Raw genomic sequence first — 19,248 nt, 5'->3', positions numbered from 1 at the left:
TATTTTCATTTTACTGGTAAAAAATCTGTAGTTGGCTAATTCCTTCACTAACCAGACCAAAAAAAAAAGAACCATAACATATCTGTTGAGTTTTTAAACCACTTATGCTTCTACTGCTGAATGCAGCAACAACTTAAATGATCAGAAAACCAATACACAATAACTTCATAAGAATATTATTTATTTTCTGAAGATATATTTATTTTTCACTCTGAATATAAGATTTATAAGATTCGAAGAAAGTCATGGGGAATGTTTTACATTGGTTTGTGTTTAGGCCAACAAGACTCCATATCCTTGTATTGAGCAAAGGATTCTGAAGTATGCCATTTCAAGAAAATAAGTCTCTTTATGCCCAAATACTTCCTCATGGAGAATGTATTTAGAGTACGGAAACAATCCAAGTTAATATACTTGCCCCATACTTAACGTTATTTGGAAAATAAACAGAACTTTGCAGGTATTAGATCCTCAGAGGTTAACTTTCAAGTTATCCTTAACAAGATATGTCCAATGTTTATCTCCTGGTTTTAGCTTTAGTTGAACATATAACATAACCATGAGATTAATATGTCATGAAAATGACCTGACTTCAAGGTTATCTGCTGTTCGAACAGTTTCCAGTATAAAGAAAAGGGCATCCATTTTAAGCAAGGGAAGTTCTGAATTAATTTAGCAAAGCACTTCAATTTCTTTTAAGGGGAACTTGATCATTGTAACTATAGAAGTACAATAAAAATAAGTTGAAAAGTGTTAAAGTATGAGAAAAGCTTTTATAGGACAGATAAGCTATCAAACTACTTTATAAGCATTTAAGCAACAAAAGAAAGAAAAAAAAAAGAAAAGAAAAAGAAATAAAGAAACAAGAAAGACAAAATTGGAAAAAGATTTATGTTCTTTTTCTTATGAAAAATGCCCGATAGGTATATTATTCTCACTTTTGCCAAGATAGACCAATAATTTCATCTTAAATATCTGCTGTATCATTTCAAGGACAGTATGTAGTGCTGGCAAACAAATTTGCATTATTTCCTTTAGAACATTTGCTTTATTAAAGACAAAATATCTCTATATTAGCAGTTTGAAATGATAAGAAAGTTTAATTAAAAAAGTAAATATACCCAATATATCAAATGTCACAGTTCTGAGGCAAAGTCCCACTATTTTTTATTAAGTTCCTGTAAAATACCACATTCTCCTATAAAATTGGTGGTAACTTACCAGCACAGATAACTTGTTTGCATCCAGAAATGGGAGAGACATTTTCTTCCCATTTCTCCTTTCCCAGAATGATTGCTGGTCCCTCACCCTATAAAAATGACTGCAAATCTCTTCTTAAAACAAACAAGCAAACAAAAACCTATCTATGAACTAACGCTCCAAAAATAAAATCTTACAATCTCATTTTTAAAATTGTTTTCTTGCCTTCTAAGCTAACTTTTGTTAATTTTTTTTGCTGTTTTAAAATTTAAATATTTGTATCACCAGAGCTATTTTTCTTCTGAACTGTGTAATAGGAATGCTTATTTGAATATGTTCCTTCCTTGGGTATAATTCAATCTGGTTGAGTTCATTCCATTGCCTTCCTTTGATACCTTATTTAGATTGCATCATACTCTTTTCTTGTGTATAAAAACTTGTTTAACTTTATCTTTCAAAAACTGCTGCCTTATGATGTCCACAGTCTCACATACACTTTCAGAGCCTTTGATCCACTAAGAATTAACTAAGCAGGAGAAGGGCTCTTCAAGATCTGTGATTATAAACTAGATTGGCCCTTTCTCCTAAGAGGGCTCTGGGGCATCTGTGCACCTTGAACTTGACGGGGATCACCATTTTTCACTTCCAAAGGCTCAAGATGAAATTACTTTCCCTATTCCATTTGCATAATCTGTCCTAAATTGAGACTTAGTGCCCAATGTAAACTTTTAAAATTTTCTCAACAATTGGAAGATCCAAGATTATGTATTTTATTTATAAATAACCTTTAAAATAAAACTAAGAAATTGGAAGATCATCCTCATGGGTCTAGAAACATAAGCTTCATTTCTTTACCTCTCTGGCAAGAAGGCTAGTTGAGCAGCTCAGATTTTTCATCCATGCACCTAGAGGTACATTCTACTGTGTTCTCAAACATGGTCTTTGGAGAAGCTCAAAACTGTATAGGAGAGAACATTTCAAGATATTGAGGCATATTTTCACCTGTAACCTCATGCCTGGCTTATTTTTTCTCACTTGGGGAAATAAAAGGAAATATTACAGAGTCTTTAGATATGGAAGCAATATATAAAAAACCCACAGAGAAACTCTTTCAATGGAATAAATTAGGAGTCTAGGAGAAAGTCACTAACTCATATTAAGCAAAGATGACCTTTTAAAATTTGTTTTGGTAGTGCTGGTCTCCTCCGCATGTCACATTCTCAAAGATATGAGAAAGTCAAGGACAAGATAATCACAACAGAAACAATATAAATAACATCCTTTGCTGTATATGTATATAGCATGTCTCCTTAAAACCAATGAATTTCAGAAATGGAATGGAGCCTAGTTAGCTATCAACCAACCTGCTCACTCCACAGATGACAGGCCAGGGGCTGAAAGTGATGGTCACTCCTTTGGGTCATAAAACTAAATCAAGACTTTCTTTCATCAAGATCCTAAGATCTAAAATGCCTAAAACAAAGGATTAAGGATTGCATATTTTAAGGCAAGCAAACAAAACATGTTCATGCTCTTGGTTCTACAGGTTTTACTGGAAAGGTGACTGCTGGAAAGAAATCGGTTGCACCCAAACTCTCTCCTAGATGCTGGTAAATGAGTCACTTGAAATTCCAGTCTTTGAACCTCCTCCACATACATTCTGATTGTCTCATATCTCGCATCTGATAAAGTAAACAATTCAGGGAGGGAGAATAACGGGTGGTCATTGGAAGTGATCAGTATTTTAAATAGCCAGGTGGTCTATATTGCCTAATTACCCCTTGTATGGCTACTGTTCATTTTAATCTTCCACACATAATTTTCCCCTTTATTTTTTTCCTTTAATGCATGACCAAAATAGAAATTACTTAGATCTAGCTTGTATTCTGTGAATCTCAATGTAACTTTGTAGCTGAAGTTCACAAAGTCAGACCTCTAATTATTCATGAGGTCATGTTATGTCATTTTTAAACTGTAATATCTGGTCTAGATGTGACCGCTGGAAACAGCAGAAGGAAGCTTCACATTTTCTGTAAAAGTTAATATCATGATCTGCTTAGACGTCCTCCACAAAACTCACGGATCCTTCCATTCACCTTTTGTCTCGTGAGAGATTAAAATGGGCTCATGATCAAACATAAATTGTATCTGGTAATTTCTTCATTAGTAAAAAAGCTAACATGAATATTGGGTGCCCACCCTTACTGAAAAATATAAAGAGTCTATAGCTGGAAGCTGTGAAGTTAAAAAACAAAAAACAAAACAAAAAACAGACAAACAAAAAAACCCCTAAGGATCGCGCAGCTGCTTCTACTATCTCTGGAATATTTCTTCTGGCTTCAAAATTATGCTGCAGTTGAAACTCAGGTCTTGTGATATTTATTAATTTCAATACATGCTTTTTTTCCATTAAAAATCCTGTGGGTTTGATTAGACATGAATAACTATATTCTACATCTATTTTTGTGCAACAGATAATTATTTGGGGCGAAATAAACCCAAATACAAGAAAAGCAACAATTTTGGTAGAGTCTATAGTTTCTATGCTTGTCCATGTTTCTTTGCCTATATTTATAATATGAATGAAAGTAAATAATAACTTATATATAATAAGTTATATTATAATAATGCTTTTGAACATCTTTCAAGAAACAAAGCAATTTACAAACATTTAACTAGCTTTACATGCTTAAGTATACATATTTCCTAATTCAAAACATTTTTAAGTGTACATGTTTTCTAATTATTGAATATTAAAGATTGAGTTCAACCTTCCCTTTAGCATTTATTATCTGTATGCTTTTAAGCAAGTGACTTATCTTTCCTAAATGTCACCCAGTTGCCCTGTAAATGACAGCTCCTGTTTTATACTTTGTGAGGAAATGCCAGGTATACAGTAAGTGTTCAATAAAAGCTAACTATTTTTTTTATTTTCATTTATTCCTATTTTTCACTCATAAGCCCAAGATTTTAAGATATTAAGGATGAATAAAAAGGGAAGTCTTATTACCCTTATAGTGATCTTTTAGAAGAAATGTATGGGGGTATTCTGGGCTGCCCCCCAGGCAAATGGTGGCAAATTATAATCATTTGTATTGGAGGAATAAAGAACTCATATTTGAGAGGAAAAGTGGAGTTAATTCAAAACAATAAGACTAAATTTGAAAAATACAATAGGACCATGAAACTTCATTCATAAGATGTTGTAAGAAGGGGGCCAAGGCAACAGTCATAGTTCTAGGACTGATTTAGCAGTGTTCTAGCACTTAGTTATTTTGAGAAAAGGGCTTTGATGTGACTCCAGGATGTATGGATGTCCCGCTCACCTCCATTAAGCTAAGCCAGGTATATTAACAAATGGGTATAAGTAATTCTATATGGTAACAAACTTAACTGGAGTTAGTCTGACTGTAGTCCGAAGGGCTGAATGACTTAAATAATCAACTCCTGTCATCATAAGAACTTGGTGCATTCCCCAATTCAGAATCTTGAGCCTTTTAAGGGAGCATCATACAAGTCCTAGGTTGATTAAAAATATAGTGATCACATCAGAATGGTCTTGGTTCATGTCACTGTCTCACTATAATTGTTAATATCACATACTTCTGCTTTCAAAAGCATCCTTTTCTGGATGATAAATTATATGACCACCGTAGTTTAAGAGGAATATAGAGCCCTTATTCCGGTGTCAAGTTGACGATCATGACTGTGTAACTTGCGAGGTGTAAGAGAATATTTAAGACTCCTGTAAATGGCCAGGATTTAGTTGTGAAGGTATTTGAGGTTGGATGAAAGAAAATTTTGATCCCAAGTCAAAATGTTCTAAATACAGAGAGTGGGAGTCAGCTCACATTCTCTTTGGAAGACCCAGAGGCCCTGTGGGAGTAGCCCCTGATAGCTGGGCTGAATCATCAATTAGTCTTGGTAATTGTTAAGAGGAAGCAAAAAAGCTTTACATTTAAAGAAACATAAGTACAGGAAACTATACTTTGAGAAAATGCTTTGCAATTTAAGAAAGAGGGAACAAAAAAGTAAAGGAGGTCTTTAGAATTTCCTGGGATTTGTTTTACATTTGGAAGGCTTGATTCACAATTATGGAAGGTGTGTTCAACAGTCCATTTTCAGAGGAGAGAGGTGTATGTGTGTGTGTGCTGCAGCAGTGACATTCAGGGGTGGGATGGGACAGGAGAAAGGGGAGTAAATACATAAAAGGCTAAAGGGAAAACTGTAGCTGGCCCTCATTCTCTTGTAATGTTTTGGCCACTTTTGTTGACTTTACTAGACCACACGTGTATCCAGCATGCTGTACCCATCTGTTCCCCACAGAGGATGTGTCCCAGGCTTCTCTACTCCGTGGAGCCCTTATGCCCATGCTCTAGCCAACATTCTTCTCTGGTTCTCTCTACTGTGTCTTCTGAGATTAGGAAACTTTCTTACATCTTCACTCTCTTCCCCATTTTTGTCTTTTGTACACATTCAGCATGCAACCAACCAAAAGCCTGGTTCTCTTCAACTGATACAACACCCCAGGAAACCTTTACCTTCACCTAGGCCATTTGTACTCGAACATTTCAAGTAACTGAAGAGCAGAACTTCCTAACCTGATATTTCCTCCTTGAATTTAACTGTGTCCCTTTGGAGCTCATGTTATTCAACTTAGAACATGTTTCCCTTTTTGTTTATAGACTTTCTTAATTTATCAGCTCTTCCCTGCTCTTAGTTACTTCAAAAACTACTAAAGGATACTTCCCTTTTCCTTAGTTATTTCAATATTTAGTTAGAGGATGCTTTTAAAATACTGATTTCTCGGTTTTTAATTTTATATCAAATAAAAATATTGCTCACCCTACTTTCAGTCGCATACCTCCTTTGTCTCATTGTGGACTTTGCCATTTCCTAGATCTGTTGTAACTTAGAAATAGTAAATTTACATCGCCCATCACTTACCAAAACCTTGCATCCTTGATCCGCAACTCCCACACCATTAGTTGGTCAACCATTTAAAAAATTCATACCAGTTTCTCTTTGGACATTTCCCCATATATCATTTCATTCCTTCTTGACTTCCTCCTCTCAAAGGCTGGTTTAGTGTGCTATCACTTTAACCACTATTAGCCTCCCTTGTTTTGGCCAACAAGTCATATAAGGATTCTGCAAACTGCTCAGCATATCTTCCCTAACACCATTCAAAACAAGGGAGAAAACCACAAGTTTGGCCCACACACTCATCAGATTCAAGATTCTGTGTATGACCTGATTTCCATTAGCCTTTAATATGGTGAACTATGGTAGCGTATTAGGTCCCCAGGCATTGATTGATGTATCAGGAGACTTCTTCAGGGGACCCAGAGACTCTTGCATTCAAGAGGTTTTTTTGTTTTTTTGTTTTTTTTTTTTTGTGGTGATTTATGATCCAGAAGAAAAAACAACTAATATTTAAGAGAAAAACTAGTATTAGTTCAAAACAAAAAGACTATGTAAAAAATATACTGAGCCTGTGTTAATGAAATGTACATGTGAAGGGGGCCAATATAACAGTCTAGAGTTCTATAGTTGATTTAGCCATGTTCTATCTAGCATGGAGTTTTCAGAGAAAAAGCTTTGGTATGACTCCCCATTTGTGATCTAACTTGTGTCTGAGCACTTGGTGAGAAGATCTTTTTGTTTTGTGTTGTTTTGTTTTTTGATATTAACTTGTTTCCGTTCAGACATAAAGTTCTACCCCCCTGCCTCCAATTATATAGATTGAATACTACTTTGAAAGATAGTCATCTATTTAAGTTTTAACTACATCATGATCAATTGGCCAATCCCTGAAGGTCAAGGCCCTCTGATTGCCATGGCCTTCCTTTGGCTTATTATTATAACTTTGTAGTTAATTGCAGCCACAAAATGATCATTCCCATAAAGACCTCATTATAGTGGTGCCCTACAGAAGACTGACCCCACCAAACTAATTATATGGAAGCTGGTGATGCTTGAATGAGGTATTTGTCAATTTCTTAGTGAATGAGGTGTCTTCTGAGTTCCCTCAGGGGATAGATAGTGAGTAGGTTGATGTGTTTCACATAATAAATACATACAACATTCCTATATTTCTAAAGCTTTGGATATCTTCCTCCACATTATGGAAGTTCATTATTTTGACCTCATTTAATGTAGGCCATCTTTAAATTCAAGTTTTAATCACCTAGCCAAATAAATTCTTAAAGTCACTTTCAATTTTGGATGCTAGCTTCTTAAAGTATGAATCTCTTTTAGTGAACCATTTTGATAATTCAATAAAAATGTGATAAAATTTAATATCCATTAATGATTAGTGTCCCTTATTATGCAGGAAACAGAACTTCCTAAACCTTATAAAAGACATCTACTAAATGCTAATATTAAATATCATATTGAATAGCAAAATGTGTGCCTCTGAGTTTGGGACGTAGACAAAGATGCCCACAGTCTTCAGTACCATACAACATTGTATTGGAGGTACTAGCTAATGTATGAAGACAAGAAAAAGAAATAAAACATGTAAGGATAAGAAAATATTGAAATTAAACTGTCAATACTTGTGGTTGATAAGATTATATATGTAGAAAACACAAAATATAAATATAAATTATTAGAATTTATAAGTAAATTTTGAAAAAAATTGTTGGATGTGAGGTCAATATATCAGGTCAATTGTATTTCCATACTGTAGTAACACAGATTAGAATATTAAAATTATTTAAAGGGACGCCTGGGTGGCTCAGTCAGTTAAGCATCTGACTTTAGCTCAGGTCATGATGAACCCCAGGTCGGGCTCTCTGCTGTCAGAACAGAGCCCACTTTGGATTTTCTGTATCCTCTGTCTCTGTCCCTCCCCTGCTTGTGCTTTCTCTCTCTCTCTCAAAAATAAATAAACACTAGGGTGCGTGGTTGGCATAGTTGGAAGAGCATGAGACTCTTGATCTTGGGATCATGAGTTTGAGCCTCACACTGGGTGTAGAGATTACCTAAATAAATAAAAAAATAAATAAACACTTAAAAATACAGATATGGAATTTACAGGAGAATAAAATTATCAAATATCCATGAATAAATCTAATGGAAAATTTGCAGAATCTCTGTAAAGAGGTTGGGAGAAATAAAAGAAGATCTAAATAAAAAGAGAATATTCCTATCTTTATTGATTAGAAGACAAATGAACATATGTATCTATTCAGTTTTACTCAAAATGTCAAGAGGTTATCTGTGGTAATTGACAAGTTAATTCGACATTTCTTTTGGTAATTTTTGAATCGAAAGTAGCAAAGATTAAGAAAAGAAAAAGAGAAATGAAGATGATTTGGTAGATATATCAAGACAGTATAAATAATTTATAATACATTATCATATTGGCATGATTACAAATGGAAAAAGTGAAATTAAAATAATCTAGGAGTGCCTAGGTGGCTCAGTTCGTTAAGCGTCTGACTTTGGCTTAGGTCATGATCTCATGGTTCGTGAGTTCAAGCCCCACACTGGGCGCTGTGCTGACAGCTCAGAGCCTGGAGCCCGCTTAGGATTCTGTGTCTCCCTCTCTCTGCCCTTCCCCTGCTCACACTCTGTGTGTGTGTGTGTTTGTGTGTGTGTCTATCAAAAATAAATAAACATTAAAAAAATATAGAAATCGTCCTGTGTATATTTGGACTTTTATATGCAACAAGGGTGAGATTTCAGCTACATGGTCAAAGGAAAATCTTTTCTATTAATGATTCTTGGCAAATTGGCTATCTACATAAAGGAAAATATAGTCCCTGATTTATGGCACATAGAAAAAAAAAATCCAGGTTGATTATGACCTAATTGTGAACACTGAAATATTTAAGTTTCTGGAAGATGATATAGGAGGAAATCCTCTTGATTTTGGCCTACAGAAAGATTCCTTAATAGGTTACAAAACCAACAGCTACTAAGATTGATACATAGGAGTTCATTAAAATTTAGAAGTTCTGTTCATCAAATGACATTGTTAGCTGAGTAAGAATTAAAAACATAGAAATGAATAGTTGGAATATACATAAGCAACAAAACACACATATCCAGAATATATAAAGATTTCCACGGATCAATAAGAAAAGCATACTATTTTTCTTATTTATTTGTTTATTTATTTATTTATTTATTTATTTATATTTTTAAGTTTCTTTAAAAATTTTTTTAACGTTTATTTATTATTGAGAGACAGAGAGATACAGAACGTGAGCAGGGGAGGGGTAGAGAGAGGGGGAGACACAGAATCCGAAATAGGCTCCAGGCTCTGAGCTGTCAGCACAGAGCCCAACGCGGGACTCAGACTCACAAACTGTGAGATCATGACCTGAGCCAAAGTCAGTCCCCCAACCAACTGAGCCACCCAGGCGCCCCATATTTTTTTAAGTTTTTATTTAAATTTCATTTGATTAACATACAGTGTAATATTAATTTCAGGTGTACAATTTAGTGATTCAGTACTTACATGTAACACAAGCACCTTCCTTAATCTCCATCACCAGTTAGTTAATCCATCCCCCCATCCACCTCCCCTATGGTACCTACCAGATTGTTCTCTATAGTTAAGAATCTGTTTCTTGGTTTGCCTCTCTTTCTCTTTTTTTCCCCATGCTCATTTGTTTGTTTCTTAAATTCCACATAGGATTGAAATCATATGCTATTTGCCTTTCTCTGACTTATTTCACTTACCATTATAGTCTCTAGCTCCATCCATGTCATTGCAAATGGCAAGATTTCATTTTTTTATATGACTGAGTAATCTTCATATATATATATATATGTATATGTGTGTGTGTGTGTATATATATATATATATATATATATATATAGCTTCATCAGTTGATGAACATTTGGGTTGTTTCCATAATTTGGCTATTGTAGATAAAAGCACACTATTTTTAAAAATGGGCAATAGACTTTATACTGACTTCACAAAAGAGAATAAAGACCAATAAAAATATGAAAAGATGTTTAATCTCTTTAATAGTAATGTGAATTCCAATGAAAGATGCAATGAGATATCCCATTAGGATAGCTAAAATTAAAAAAATGGTATTCTCAATTACTGGTCTGCATGTGAAGCAAAATACGGAAGCTCCTTCAATTAGGTGGGGGTAGTACCCAATCGTGCTGTTGGTTTGAAACATAGTTTGACATATCTGTTAATTCTAAGGTGTACTTACACTGTGAAATATAACTCTACTCTTCTGTACAAATGTAACAAGAATATATGTATATGTACTCCAAGAAATTTGTGTAGGAATATTCACCGTAGCATTACCTTTAATAGCCCAAAAGTAAAATCAGATGTTTACCTACACTAGAATAGGTAAATTATGGTATGTTCATCTAACAAACATCAAAGAAGATGAACAAAATAGCCATAAACAACAAAATTGATACATCTTATAAACATATTGAGCACAAAAAGTCAGACATGAAGAATATGTACTATAGCATACAATTCAATACAATTAAAAAAAACCCCACAGGTATAACTAACTATATTACAGTGCTAAAGTCAATATTGGGAAAGGAAAATGGGTGTTGTATTAAAAGACTCAACTGGGGGCTAGTCATATTGTATTTCTTGACCTGGAGACTGGTTACATGGGTATTCTCTGGGTGATAATTTATTGATTTGTAAATTTATGTTTTCTGCAGTTTTCTTTAATAAAACGTTAAGTAACAAGAAATTCAAAACCATTTCCACTAAACTGACATCTGACCATTAAACATTTATTATCCCCAGTCTCAAATGGGCCCTTGATGATGTCTGCAACTATATTATTTTCATTGTAATAATAACAAATCTATTATTTTCCTAGTTGGCTCACTCCACATTATCCTCAGTTACTATTTTAAAATTTGCCAGCTTCCTAAAACCTTCAGCCACGAGTTTCCTTTTTATATGCGCAAATTCTCTCTATTCTCACTCTAAATATTAAATAGAAGCAATCAGGGTGCCTGGGTGGCTCAGTCGGTTGAGCGACCGACTGACTTCGGCTCAGGTCATGATCTCACGGTTTGTGAGTTTGAGCCCCGCGTCAGGCTCTGTGCTGACAGCTCAGAGCCTGGAGCCTGCTTCTGACTCTGTGTCTCCCTCTCTCTCTGCCCCTCCCCCACTCATGCTCTGTCTCTGTCTCAGAAATAAATAAACATTAAAAAAAAAAAGAAGCAATCAGAAAAAAAGCTCATCTAACTTCCTGTCACCAAACACACAGACTTACCTGAAGAATTCAAACTAATAATTTAGAGAGGATATATATATTTTTAATTTAAATCTGAATTCGTTAACATATAGTGTTAATGTGTAATAATGATTTCAGGAATAGAATTTAGTGATTCATCACTTACACATAACACCCAGTGCTCATCACAAGTGCCCTTCTTAATGCCTATCATTGGTCCTCCCACCCAACACCCCTCCAGCAACCCTCAGTTTTTTTTCTGTATGTAAGAGTCTCTTATGGTTTGTCTCTCTCTCTGCTTTTATGTTAGTTTTGCTTCCATTCCCCTATGTTCATCTGTTTTGTTTCTTAAATTCTACATATGAGTGAAATCATATGATATTTATCTTTGTCTGACTGACTTATTTCACTGAGCAAAATACACTCTAGTTCCAGACACAGTGTTACAAATGGCAAGATTTAATTCTTTTTGATCACTAAATAATATTCCATTGTGGTTGTGTGTATATATATATATACACACATATACATATATATGTATGTATATGTATGTATGCATATATATGTATATGTATACATGTATGTATATGTATGTATATGTATGTGTATATATATATATATATATATATATATATACACACACATACCACATCTTCTTTATCCATTCATCAGTCAATGGACATTTGACTTCTTAACGTACTTTGGCTATTGTCGATAGTGCTGCTATAAACATTGGGATGCATATGCCCCTTCGAAACAGCACACCTATATCCTTTGGATACCAGTAGTGCAATTGCTAGGTTGTAGGGTAGTTCTATTTATGATTTTTTGAGGAACCTCCATACTGTTTTCCAGAGTGGCTGCACTAGTTTGCATTCCCACCAACAATGCAAAAGAGATCCTCTTTCTCCGCATCCTCACCAACATCTGTTGTTGCCTGAGTTGTTAGTGTTGGTCATTCTGACAGGTGTCAGGTGGTATCTCATTGTGGTTTTGATTTCTGTTTCCCTGATGATGAGTGATGTTGAGTTCTTTTCATGTGTCTGTTCATCAGCTGGAAGTCTTCTTTGGAAAAGTGTCTCTTCATGTCTTCTGCCCCATTTCTTAACCGGGTTATTTGTTTTTTGTGTGTTGAGTTTGATAAGTTCTTTATAGATTTTGGATACCAATCCTTAATCTGATATGTCATTTGCAAATATCTTCTCCCATTTGGTTGTCTTTAGTTAGCTTATTGTTTGCTTTGCTGTGCAGAAGATTTTTGTCTTGATGAAGTCCCAATGGTTCATTTTTGCTTTTGTTTCCCTTGCCTCTGGAGACGTGTCAAGTAAGAAGTTGCTGTGGCCATGGTCGAAGCGGTTGTTGCCTGTTTTCTCCTCTAGGATTTTAATGGCTTCCTGTTTCGCGTTTAGGTCTTTCATCCATTTTGAATTTATTTTTGTGTATGGTGTAAGAAAGTAACCCAGATTCATTCTTCTGCATGTCACTGTCTAGTTTTCCCAGCAACATTTGCTGAAGAGACTGTTTTTTTTCCATTGGATATTCTTTCCTGCTTTGTCAAAGATTAGTTGGCCGTACATTTGTGGGTCCATTTCTAGGTTCTCTATTCTGTTCCATTGATTTGAGTGTCTGTTCTTGGTGCCAGTACCATACTGTCTTGATGACAACTTCGTAGTACAGCTTGGAAGTCTGGGATTGTGATGCCTCCTGCTTTGGTTTTCCTTTTCAAGATTGCTTTGGCTCTTCAGGGTCTTTTCTGGTTCCATACAAATATTAGGATTGTTTGTTCAAGCTCTGTGAAGAATGCTGGTGTTATTTTGACAGGGATTGCATTGAATATGTAGACTGCTTTGGGTAATATCAACATTTTAACAATATTTGTTCCTCTAATCTGTGAGAATGGAATATTTTTCCATTTTTTTGGTGTCCTCTTCAATTTGTTTCATAAGTTTTCTATAGTTTTCAGTGTATATGTTTTTCACCTCTTTGGTTAGGTTTATTCCTAGGTATCTTATGGTTTTTGGTGCAATTATAAATGGGATCAATTCCTTTATTTCTCTTTCTGTTGCTTCGTTATTGGTGTATAGAAATGCAACCAATTTCTGTACATTGATTTTATATCAAATATAAAACTTTGCTAAATTCACGTATCAGATCTGGTGGAGTCTTTTTGCGTTTTCCATATGGAGTATCATGTCATTCATGAAGAGTGAAAGTTTGATTTCCTCCTTGCTGATTTGGATGTCTTTTATTTCTTTGTGTTGCCTGATTGCTGAGGCTAGGATTTCCAACACTATGTTGAATAACAGTGGAGAGAACGGACATCCTTGTTGTATTCCTGACCTTAGGGGGAAAGCTCTCAGTTTTTCTCCACTGAGGATATTAGCTGTGGGTCTTTTGTAAGTGGACTTTATAATCTTGAGGTATGATCCTCTATCCCTATTTTCTTGAGGGATTTTATCAAGAAAGCGTTCTGTATTTTGTCAAATGTTACCTGCATTTTTGAGAGGGTCATGTGGTTCTTGTACTTTCTTTTATTAGTGTGTTGTATCACATTGATTGGCTTGTGGATATTGAACTAACCCTGCAGCCCAGGAATAAATCTCACTTAATCATGGTGAATAATTCTTTAATGCACTGTTAGATCTGGTCTGCTAGTATCTTTTTGAGAAGTTTTGCATTCATGTTAGGGAAAGTGGTCTATAGGTATCCTTTTTAGTGGGGTGTTTGTCTGGTTTTGGAATCAAGGTTATGCTGGTCTCGTAGAATGAGTTTGAAAGTTTTCCTTCCATTTCTATTTTTTGGAACAGTGTCAAAAGAATAAGTGTTACCTTCTTTAAGTGTTTGGTAGAATTCCCCTGGAAAGCCATCCAGCCCTGGACTTGTTTCTTGGGAGATTTTTGATTACTGATTCAATTTCTTTACTGGTTATAGGTCTGTTCAAATGTTCTATTTCTTCCTGTTTCAGGTTTGGTAGTTTATATGTTTTTAGGAATTTGTCCATTTCTTCCAGATTTCCCAATTTGTTGGCATAATTTCTCATAATATTCTCTTACTATTGCTTGTATTTCTGTGGTGTTGGTTGTGATCTCTCTTTCATTCATGATTTTATTTATTTGGGTCCTTTCTTTTTTCTTTTTGATAAGTTTGGCCAAGCATTTATCAATTTTGTTAATTCTTTCAATGAACCAGCTCTTGGTTTTATTGATCTGTTCTACTGTGCGTTTTTTGTTTTTGTTTTTGATATCATTGATTTCTGTTCTAGTCTTTATTATTTCCCTTCTTCTGCTGGTTTTGGGTTTTATTTGCTGTTTTTTGTTTTTTCCTGCTCTTTTAGGTGTAAGGATAGGTATGAAAATATTTGAGACCTTTCTTCCTTCTTGGGAAGGCCTGGATTGCTATATACTTTCCTCTTATGACTATCTTTCCTGCATTCCAGAGGTTTTGGACTGTTGTGTTTCATTTTCATTGGCTTCCATGTACTTCTTAATTTCCTCTTTAATTTCTTGGCTAACCCATTCATTCTTTAGTAGGATGTTCTTTAATCTCCAATATTCATGGTCTTTCCAAATTTTTTCTTGTGGCAAATTTCATAGCATTATGGTCTGAAAATATGCAAGGTATGTCTCAATCTTTTTGTACTTGTTGAGAGATGATTTGTGGTCCAGTATGTGATCTATTCTGGAGAATGTTCCATGTGCACTTGAGAAGAATGTATTCTGCTGCTTTAGGATAAAATGTTCTGAATACATCTGTTAAGTCCATCCGGTCCAGTGTATCATTGAAAACCATTGTTTCCTTGTTGGTTTTCTGCTTAGATGATCTGCCCATTGCTGTAACTGGGACGTTGAAGTCCCCTACTATCATGGTACTATTATTATCAATGAGTTTCTTTATATTTGTGATTAATTGATTTATATATTTGGATGTTCTACATTGGGGGAATAAATATTTGCAATTATTAGATCTTGATGGATAGACCCCTTAATTATGATATAATGCCCTTCTTCATCTCTTGTTACAGGCTTTATTTTAAAATCTAGCTTGTGTGGTATAAAAATGGCTATAAAAATGGCTTTCTTTCGATGACCATTAACATGATAGATGGCTCTCCATTCTCTTACTTTCGATCTGCAGGTGGCTTTAGGTCCAAAATAAGTCTCCTGTAAGCAGCATAGAGATGGGTCTTATTTTCTTATCCATTCTGATTTCCTGTGTCTTTTGATTGGAACATTTAATCCATTTACCTTTAGAGTGAGTACTGAAAGATATGAATTTAGTGCCATTGTATTGCCTGTAGAATTGGTGTTTCTGGTGATGTTCTCTGGTCCTTTCTAGTCTTTGTTGCTTTTGGTCTTTTTTTATTTTTTTCTGTCTTTTCTCCATTCAAAGAGTCCCCCTTAAAATTTCTTGCAGGGCTAGTTTAGTGGTCATGAACTCCTTTAGTTTTTGTTTGTCTGGGAAACTCTTTATCTTTTCTATTTTGAATGACAGCCTTTTTGGATAAAGAATTCTTGGCTGCATATTTTTCCAATTCAGCATGTTGAATGTTTCCTGCCACTCTTTTCTGGCCTGCCAAGTTTCTGTGGATAGGTATGCTACAAACCTGATCTGTCTTCTCTCATAGATTAAGGCCTTTTTTTTTTCCTTGCTGTTTTCATTTCTTTCCCTATCTCTATATTTTGTGAATTTGACTATGATATGCTTGGTGATAGTTGGTTTTTGTTGAATCTAATCAAAGTTCTCTGTGCTTCTTGGATTTTGATGCTTGTATCTTTCCCCAGATTAGGAAAGTTTTCCATTATAATTTGCTTATATAAACCTTCTACCTCTTTTTCTCTCTCTTCATCTTCTGGGACTTCTATGATTCAGATATTATTTCTTTTTAAAAAGTCACTGAGTTATCTAAGTCTTGTGTCATGATTTTTTTGCCTTAGTTTCCCTCTTTTTTTCTGTTACATTATTCTCAATAATTTTATCTTCTCTATCGCTGATTTGCCGCTCTGCTTTGTCCATCCTTGCCATCATGGTCTTCATTCAAGATTTCATCTCTGGTATAGCATTTTAAATTTTAGCATGCCTAGATTTTATTTCTTTTATCTCCACAGAATGGAATTTTCTGGTGTCTTCTATACTTTTTTCAACCCTAACAAGTATTCTTATTATTGTGTTTTTAAATTCTAGTTCTGACATCTTACTTCTGTGTTGATTATGTCTCTCGGTGTCATTTCTTCCTGTTCTTTCTTTTGGAATGAATTCTTTTATTTTATCATTTTGGAGGAAGAAAAAAATGAATAAAATAGAGAGTTAAAATAAAAAAATAAAAACAAAACAAAAACTGAAAAAAAGGAAGCTGGATATAGTTCTGTTTCAGTCTGCTTGTTGAAAGAAGTTTGATAGAATGGAGAAAAAAAGAAAAGGAAAGAGAAAAAAAATGGTAAGAAAAAATAGAAAAATTAAAAAATATATATATAATACAATAAAATAAAGAAAATGAAATAAAATTAAAAATTTAAAACAATATAAAATAAAGTAAAAAATAATAAATTTTTCTCTTTCTTTGTCCAAGAAAGAGAAAGAAAGGAAGAAAAAAGAAAGAAAGGAAGAAAACAATTTATGCAAAAACAGAAGCAAAGAAAACAAACAAATAAGCAAACCAGAAAACAGAATGAAACCCAAAGAAGTATATCCAGTTTCCCCTAGAAATGAAACTATGAAAGCTTCTATAGGCAATACACTAAGCAGGTAGAGTGACTTGTATTGTCTTCTGGGGGATGTGATTGGAGGACGTAGTTGGGCAGGCCTTGGTGTAATGGCTTTGTTCTCCACTTCTCCACTGGGTGGTGCTGCTTAGCTTACTGGGGTGGATCAGTGTGCATGGGTGCATGCATGTACATGGGAGAGGTGAAAAAGGCTTTACCCAGCTCCCTAATCTCTGGCACAGGAACTCTGTGCTCTCACCAACCTGAGATCAAGTATCTCCTTTGTCTCAGACCTCCATCCACTCCCCGCCTCTACCCTGTCCCTGTCCAAGCTCTCCACCTGCCAGGTGCACCTCCCTCCAGAATTTTCTCTCAGATGGGGTTGTATCTCAAAATCTCACACTTCAGAGATTCCCCCACGACTTGGACTTAGAGAGGATAGGTTTATCTCTGAGAATTAAATTTTGCTTAGAATGATAAAATCCCCCAAATAAAAATACCTTAAACTACATCTGTCTGTCATATAAACAATAGAAACAGAAAGAGAATATTAGGTAAAAACTAAGTAAATCTGAATAAAATATCAACTTTAATAATGATTTATCAACATTTGTTTATTAATTATAAGAATTATACCATAAAAATGTAATATATTAATAACCGGGAAAACTGAATGTGGCATGTATAGGAATTCTCTGTACTATCTTTCAATTTTTCTGTAACTCTAAATCTGTTCTGAAATAAAAAGTTTAAATATACATAAAAATATGTTACTTTAAACAATTACATATTTATTGTAGTAATTGAGGGAATCATTGACAAATGCAAAAAGTGAATATGACCACTAGTGAATCTTGAATTTGATGAGACATTCTATCCTACATTGTCATTTCTCTTCAACTCAAAAGTTTTTTTAAATTTACTTTTGATTATTAATTCAGATCCATGTGATTTCTTCCATTAATATAGTTTATTACTGTTCTCTGTCTTCCATAACTCTTATCTCTTCTTTCATTATCTTCTATTCTGATTTTTTTTTTTTTGCTGAATTTCCTAATAGCTTCTTAAGAGTTCCACTTACAATTACTAATTCAGTTCTTCAAAATGCCTACTAAGGTGTTTTTAATTTCTAGTGAAAATTCAATTCTGCTTTGATATTACTATGTTATTATTTATCACAGCTTGCTCTCCCTTTCCTCTCAGGCTAGTAGTGTCTTATGTAGGCATACTTCATTTTATTGTCCTTTATTTTATTCCACTTTGCAGATACTGCTTCTCCTTCTTCTTCTTTTTTATTTACAAATTGAAGTTTCAAGATTCAATGGGGGAAGTTACTGTAGATGTAGTAGAAATAGCAAGAGAACTAGATTTAGAAGTGGAGCCTGAAGAGGGGACTAAATTGCTTCAATCTTATGATGAAACTTTAGTGGATGAGGAGTTGCTTGTTATAGGTAAGAAAAGATAGTGGTTTCTTGAGATGCAATCCGCTCCTGGTGAAGATGATGTGGCATGACAGTGGAGGACTTTGTTGAAATGAAACAAAGCATTCAGATATTACATAAACTTAGTTGATAAATCAGCAGTAAGGTTTGAGAGGATTGATTTTAATTTTGAAAGAAGTTCTACTGTGGGTGAAATTCTATCAAATGCATCACATGCTACAGAGAAATTGTTTGTGAAAGAAAGTCAATTAAGGCAGCAAACTTTTGTATTTTTGTAAAATTTTTAAATGTTTTTGTTTATTTTTGAGACAGAGAGAGACAGAGCATGAGCTGGGGAGGGGCAGAGAGAGAGGGAGACACAGAATCTGAAGCAGGCTCCAGGCTCTGAGCTGTCAGCACAGAGCCTGACACGGGGCTCGAACTCACAGACTGTAAGATCATGACCTGAGCCGAAGTCGGACGCTTAACTGACTGAGCCACCCAGGTGCCCCACTTTTTTGTATTATTTTAAGGAATTTCATAGTCACCCCAATCTTCAATATGAAGGGAAAACCCTCTACCAACAAAAAGATTTTGACTCACTGGAAGCTCAGATGATGGTTAGCATTTTTGGCAATAAAACATTTTTAATTTAAGGTATGTACTTTTCTTAGACATAATTCCATTGCACTCTTTAAAAAAGTAATCTCATGGCAATGAGAGAGA

The sequence above is a fragment of the Lynx rufus genome, unplaced genomic scaffold, assembly GCF_022079265.1.
Source record: "Lynx rufus isolate CCGP_SWC_20201006 ecotype Redwood Valley unplaced genomic scaffold, mLynRuf1.p SCAF_4, whole genome shotgun sequence".
NCBI lineage: Eukaryota > Metazoa > Chordata > Mammalia > Carnivora > Felidae > Lynx > Lynx rufus.
Note: the sequence above shows the minus strand (reverse complement) of the source record.